Source organism: Triticum urartu, chromosome 3A (assembly GCF_056163025.1).
Source record: "Triticum urartu cultivar PI428250 chromosome 3A, HENAU_Tu73, whole genome shotgun sequence".
NCBI classification, from domain to species: Eukaryota; Viridiplantae; Streptophyta; class Magnoliopsida; order Poales; family Poaceae; genus Triticum; species Triticum urartu.
This window is the reverse complement of record NC_141875.1, coordinates 478,916,490-478,924,121: the sequence shown is the minus strand read 5'-3', so window position 1 is coordinate 478,924,121 and position 7,632 is coordinate 478,916,490.

Below are 7,632 nucleotides of genomic sequence, written 5' to 3'. Positions count from 1 at the left end.
GCCACTCCTGAATTTAGATTCGGACCCCCTATGCGGCTCACCTCATGGACCACTAAGGGCTTGGACTGGGGATCCACAGCGGAAGTGTTGATGCTGCAAAAGAGCATCACAAACATGATAGGCAAGAACACCAGTCTCACTAACGTGATTCAGGGATGCTCTTTCGCCGGATTCTTCCCTGCCAACTCCGGCCCTCTCACATGTGGGAGTTCAATCCGGAGGATCAACGGACCCTGAAGCACTTCTTCGGCACAACGCATGAAGACATCTGGAAGGTATTGTTCAAGGCCCAAAAAGCGTGGCCGAAGAAGACCGAAGACATCGGTCTTGACAGCGAGAATCCGACCACACCGGTAAGTATGATTTTCCCGAAAATATATTCGATCAATAAGTTTCTTAGATATAATGAGTTTTCTGTCCCTCTCGGCTGGATAGCAAAGGCGGAGCGGATTAAGTGTCCGGCTCTGCTGCCTGAAGACCCGACCACACCCCAGCTGACAAGGATGCTGGTCCCGACACCCTATCAGGCGCCGAAGAAGAAGGCCAAGAAGAAGAACAACAAAGAGGCCAGAGGCGGCCTCCGTCATAAGGGTACTTTGGACACAGTGTCCAGAGAGACCGAAATCCCCTCCTCCCACGAGGGAGATGAAGACGAAGAGGAGGAGGAAGCATAAAGTGACTCCCCTCTTAAGGGGAGGAAGAAGAATAGGGCAGCCTACACAGACCCGGAGGCCGAACCCATCCCCAAGAGGGGGAAGATGGCCCTCTCGGATGTTCGGATTCAGAGGCCGAACCCATCCCCAAGAGGCTTCCCAGGGTGAAGCCCTTGGCCGAACCATAGGTATCAAAGGATTTACTATATGTCTTCGGTCACTATGTTTTTATAATATAACATATTACATTGTGTGTCTTTCATCCCTGCTCGCGACCTCCCCCACCCTTTGCTATCTAAGGGGAGTTCTTTGCCACCAGATATGGCAGAGAGCGAGACACCCCCACGAGCCCCTTCACCAGCCATAGCGGATGACACCGAGGTGTTGTCCCGAAGGACCTCTCCTAGCCGCGGAGGGGCGAGCGAGACTGCCGAGAGGGCGCCCGAGGGTGATACCTCAGCTGCCGAAGGCATGGGGGATGTGACTCCCATGGTGACCGATGGCAGGGGTCCTGATCAATCCGCCCCCCAGCCGGACATCATTCCAGAGACCCACGTGGCTTCAGAATCAGGCGAACAACCCCCATTGAAGGAGGGGGGAGCATTAGCTCCGATGGCGACCTCCATTAATTCGGAGGCGCCGAATACTCTTGTGGAAGCACTACGACGTGCTTCCATCATGGAGGAGCACCGCACCCTGATGGGTGTTGTGGTAGAGAAGGTTCAGTCCGCCAAGAGCGGTCTGAACGAAGCCTTCACCAGCCTACTGACAGGCTTCGAGGTATGCGACGTAATGCTTTAGACGCTCTTTTTTATATGAAGTAAATATACCTATATATAGGTAGTAGCCCCTGACACTCTGTCTGGTTTTGAAAAAGCCGGACAGAGGATCACATAGTATTCGGAAGAGGTGACATACTTTTCTATTACATAATAGGCTTCCCTGTTAGCGGCGACTACCCAGGCCGCTGAAGTTTCCGAACTCAATCGGAAAGTGAAGCTAGCTGATGATGAAATCGACCGCATTAACATGCGGTTTGATGAGACGCAAGGTATGCGTGTACTTTAAAGAGTTTGATCATATATCTGAAGTGATATGCAAATTCAAAGTTGAACTCGGGAGGGGAACTCGACAGAGAAGCTGTTCTGGTCCCAGTTCCTGGCGCCGGAGCACCTGACGCTGTTGAACAACCAGATGAAGCAACTGTCGGAGCTGCATAGGATGTCCGTCTTGGCCATGAAGGATCTCATAGTACGGCTTTGGCCAACCGAACCCATTCCTAGCAGCTACTTTGGCTTGGTGAGGTGACTCATCGATGTGCTGCCCCAAGTTGAAGTTGTGAAGCGCTTGGCATGCATAGAGGGTGCACGGATGGCCTTTGCCCGTGTCAAGATGCACTTGGCGAAGATGAAGGCCACCGACGTGGCAACCGTAGGACCGCCCGAAGGCAAGGACCACCGCAAGCCGGAGAGATACTTTGAAGGGTGCCTGAATAGTAGAGGGCCAATGCTCAAAGGATGTTATGTTTGAGTGAATGTATCGGGGTTGTTAAAACTTTGTTTTGTGAACTAAGGCTTGTAATATATTTTACGCCTTTATCTGGAGTTATTTTCCTCCTGTGCAGCCGTTTTAATTCTGAAAGTTTGCCAGTCGTCGGCTTCAGACCCCATGTAGATGTTACGGGGGTCTTTGGTATAGCGCATGATCACACTTGACCCAACGTCTTGGTCCGTAAAGGAGGTGTCTGCGCAGCGAACCAGACAATTAGACTATGCGGCTTTATTACTCTCGCTTAGCCATAGGAGTTTGATGGTGGGGCTAAGTACTAGCCCCTGGTGCGTATGCGGCCATCCGAACTAGGATGCCTATGTCGCATGACTGGGCGAATACCAGCCCTTCATATAACATAGAGTAAATCACTAAATATTTGTAGTAAGTCGCCGATTCGCTGACCAGCTCTGGCCATATCATGACAGTCAGTTTTCAGCTTTCTCTACTGAGGTGTTTAACCAGGTGAACCAGAAACACAATTGCAGTAGTTCCCCCTTTACTACCTTAGCCAAACTAGCGGAACGTAAGGTGGTAATCACAGGAGCCGGGCAACCCAACTATAGACCAAAGACATGATTCAGAGCTGATGCATACAATGCAATATTCGGGACGCTGAAGAGTACCCTATAGGTGTTTGGACTTTTCAAAAATATGCATAGCCGGATAGAGCCTCCGGCCTTTAGGCCGGGCCAAAGCATATGTGGCAATCTGAAGCAAGGAGGGAATACATATGGTAAAATAAACCAATACCGAACAGAAGTTGGCGATCAACTGGTTCCTTTATACTCTGATTAATACGTCAAGACATGCTATTATAGATAATCCCATGAACATCAAGGATATTTTACATGCCGGGAATTTGTATGCAAGAGGAAGCTGTATACAGGGCCTAACACTGGTACAATGACGTGCTATACAAATGGTTTTTAACCCCTTTCCGCGACAGCGTTTGAAACCGTCGCCAAGTGAGTGTGGGCGATAGGGGGGTCCTTCCCACACGACCCAGAAACCGTCGAGGATAGGCCCTCCTGGCTCACTGGCAGGGGCAAAATGAGCTCATGTGCGATCTAGCGGGGCATCAAAACCCAATTGTTTTCATTCGTATGTACATCCCACACGGTGAATCCCAGAAAATCATTTCCGTTCGTATGTATATCAAACACAGTTCTTTGTGTGGAAACGTGTGTGCAAGGTGGCCTAACACAAACAGTTCGCTGCCGGAAGCCGTGTGTGATGATTAGTTGATTGAACACGCCTACTTTCTAGAAGCCGTGTGGGTTGTTTGAGTTCATCGCCCACGGTGATGTCTCAGTAACCATCTCCAATAGAAAACCCCAATAAGCAGGGTAAATAGCCTATTGTTGATAATCTATGTACTAACCAAATTGATATTTCTTATAAAATACACCAGATATTTCATATCCGTATAACAGCAACCAGGATTTCATAATCGAATTACATCAGATAGCTTTGGCACTCAGTTACGCCATTACACAACAACACCAAGTTTCACATGCAACATCAAAAACCTTTGGAAAGTTGCATCATACACAGTAAATAGACAGATGAATCTCATCTGGGAAACTGCAGAAGCGGAAGGCAAATATTAAGCCTTTAGTGATGTTGAATGTCCTTGCAACTTTAGGCCAGTGGCTATGGATAATTGCCCGCCCAACCTTCGTCCTCTTCAGCAAGACTTCAATATTATATCATGGGTGTTGAATGAATACCTTCCTCGCCTCTTGACCATGCAGGTGGTTTGAGAGGTAATCATCAGTGAACTGCTTTGAAAAGTACTGAAAACAAAGATATGCATAAATTGCTCTTATAAATTTTGACATGGCGCAAGGGGTAAAAACAAGGTAAAAGAGTTAGTACCATCCTATAGTTGACTGATGTCTTCTTCATTCTGCAACCAAAGATCTTGATGTTATTCGTCGCAAGTTTCTTCATCCTAACAATCTTTCTGAGTTTCTTGACTTGACTAATATTCATGGACATCTCATTTCCCCATATGCAAAATGGGTCGAACAGTGGGTCTAGGCCTCTGACAGCATGACCTACATGTGCAAGACCAAATTTTAAGAAACCTAAATATTAGAAGGATTCCTGCAACTACACAACAATGTGCTATTAGCCAAAGGACCATGCTTGAACAAACCTCGATGGTAAATCGCAGTGTCTCCCATTGTTTCCCTGCAACACACATAAGGACGATCTTGATCAGGTTAACTGAGAGTTGCCATACTATCAGTAGAATATGTATTGAGTACAGCCAAATTTTATTTATTTCACATGCATAACAATACAAAATGTACCCACAACAAATGAAAATCAAATTGCAGAACTGAACCAAACAGTTAAATGGACAACATACCAAATGAACCAAAATAGTTAACTAAGCACGACATTGCAGAATAGAAACATGTATTAGAAGATAAGACAGTTAACAAAACAAAGAATGCTTGAGAATAGTACTACGAAATGTAGCAATTATTGGACCAAAGTGTTAACTGAACATTACATTTTAGAGGACCAAACTATTAACTGAACATCAGATTTCATATTAACATTACAGAGGATAAATCACTAGAAGGCACTGGCGGTGGCCTTGAGAAAACAACATGAACTATATTTTAAAGTAGACAACTGCGTGGGAGGTGTCGACAGTGGCCTCGAAGACGAGGTGCTCCTCCAAGATCTGGCGGTCGACACTCATGGAAGCCATAGCGACCTCGTGCGCGTGTGCGGCCACGTGCTACTGAGCTCCACATTATAATGCGTGTAAAATGGTTGTGGGCGGCGCTTAATTGGAGGAGAGGGATAGTGATTTCGGCAGAAGGTGTAGCATCGTCGGTCGGGGCATGTCGGACGGGAAAGGAGGATGATGGTGTGGGTGGGGTGTGGATTACCTGACCATATCGACGAGGTTGCGCAGCAAGAAGAAGGGTCCGCGGCGAGGAGGCTGCGCAGTAAGAAGAAGGGTTGCCGGCGACGAGGAGGCACTGCAAAAAGAAGGGTCACCGGCGGAGAGGCGGCGATGCAAGAAGAAGGGTAGCCGGCGAGGAGGCGGCACTGCAAGAAGAAGGGCCACCGGCGAGGAGGCTGGGTTGCAAGTAAGCAGTAGTGAAGGTTTGAACTTGGAAAGCAAGGAGGAACAATGGAAATGTGGCTTTTGGTGGGAGGGAGGGGCGGGGAGATAGATATTTCCGCGGTGGCAAAAAAATTCGCTCGGTGCCGCGAGAAACTGGCGCGCAAGTGTGGTTCAATCGGGGGTGGTGGACTGTAGACGACGAAGCTTCCTGTGTAAACCAAATAGGACAGTGCGCCAAGATATTTTATATCACATCCCACACAATTCTTTCTAGTAAACTGTTTGTGGTATACCTGATTTTTTCATTATGTTTGAAAGACAAAAATGGTGTTATGGAGGGAAAGGATGGTGTTTGAATTGCTAGAACATTTACGTACAGTGAACATGCAACTAGTACATGAGTGTCGTGTTTAAATTTGGAATTATCCCGAGTTCGTTTGGCATTTTTATGCATTAATTGAGTTTCTGGGATTTAATGTGCATAATTCAAATTTGAACTACAAGCACATGCTCCAGTGCACCAAAGTTTGTTGAAAAATCACATGTGTGTCTTTGGGTGAATTTATAGGTCCCATGCAAGAAATGGGATGAAATTCAAACATCTGGGCGTCGTGGCTCGACCGGAAAGATTGAGAACTTGGTTTTTTAATACCTGTAAATCCAAAACATGCCTGAAAATCATGAAATTTGGCATGGTCTCATGACATGGCACCAACATGCTGCGGTAATTTTTTGGCCGAATTGGGACAAGCTTTGGTATAAGATTCTTGCAAACTGGAGCTTCTCTCAAGAAGGCTCGTGGTTCCAAGAGGGAACGTGTCACCTCCGTGTGCGAAACGACATACGTACATTGCCTTCTCCCACCTTAATTTTTTTACACATGCAAATTAGAACAAATAGAAGTATCGTGCTAAATTTTGGAATTATTCCGGTTCATTTGGCCTTTTTATACATTAATTGAGTTTCCAGGCATTTAATGTGCATAATTCAAATTTGAACTACAAGCACATGCTCTAGTGCACCAAAGTTGGTTAAAAAATCACATGTGTGTCCTTGGGTGAATTTCTAAGTCCCATGCAAGAAATGGGAATGAAATTCAAACATCTGGGCATCGTGGCTCGGCCAGAAAGATTGAGAAACTTGGTTTTTTAATTCCTGTAAATCCAAAACATGCCTAAAAATCATGAAACTTGGCATCGTGTCATGACATGGTACCAATATGTTGTGGTAATTTTCTGTCCGATTTGCGGAGTCGCACACACTAACAATCAACAAAGTCATTTTGGAACAAGTGTTGTCACGTTACAAATCGAAAACACAAGTATTATTGAAACCCTGGGTGTTCTACTTTCCAATTACGTGCTGCCACGCGTCCCCTTTTTTTATTGGCTAGGAGGCGCCATGAGGGGTAGCTATTTGAGTACGGGAGGTGTGCGATCAGACCCCTGCGCATGCTCATCGGGAGGAGAACCCTTTAACCTCGACCCGCCGTGCACCTCCCTCCCAACGTCTCCATTAATGGCGCCCGAGCCCCTGTTCTACGGCATGGCTATATGTCTCACTGGACTGAGATTTAAGAGAGAAAATGAAAATCTGAAAAGAAAGTTTTGCACGGATCTTGATGTAAGATTCGACGGACCTATATAGCATCGACTGCGACTTATAGCAAGCATGATGAATATAAGGACGATGACAGTGGATAATAATTGTCTTACATATTTAGGAACACAATTAAAAAAAGCCACATGCGGCAACGCTCGAAATACACAAGGGCAAAAGAAGAAGGAAGACAACGATTTGGCCCGCTGATCTCTACTTTCTTGATGCGTTGCTGCAGGCCGCATGAACTAGTCTTCGCGGCGAGCGGCGATGAGCTCTTTCTTGTCCTCAAGATGATGCTTGAGAGCACCCACGGATTTCTCCACCAGCCTTCTGCGCTCGATGCACAACATGGCATTCTCGTCCATAAGTTTCTTGACGATGATGCCGGTCCTCTTCAACAAGGCAGTGGTCTCCTCCTGTTGCTCCGCACTTCCGACGATCTTCGCCCTCGGCAGGTTGTGCTGGGCCAGGAGCTTCACATTGCTCTCATTTAGTTATCGGATGACCCCGGTAGCCTGTTCAAAAGAGGCTTTCATGTCATCCTGCAACCTCGCCCAGCTGGAGATCTGATCCATCTAGCTATGGACGATCGCATGCATGCGCCTGTAAGAGCCCTCACCTGCCCGCGAGACATTTTCCCAGGCCACCGCAGCGCGGGAGGACATCTCTGCTGCATTTGCGGCGCGACGGGACATCTCTTCTGCTTCTGTGGCACGGCCGGACTAGTCTGCT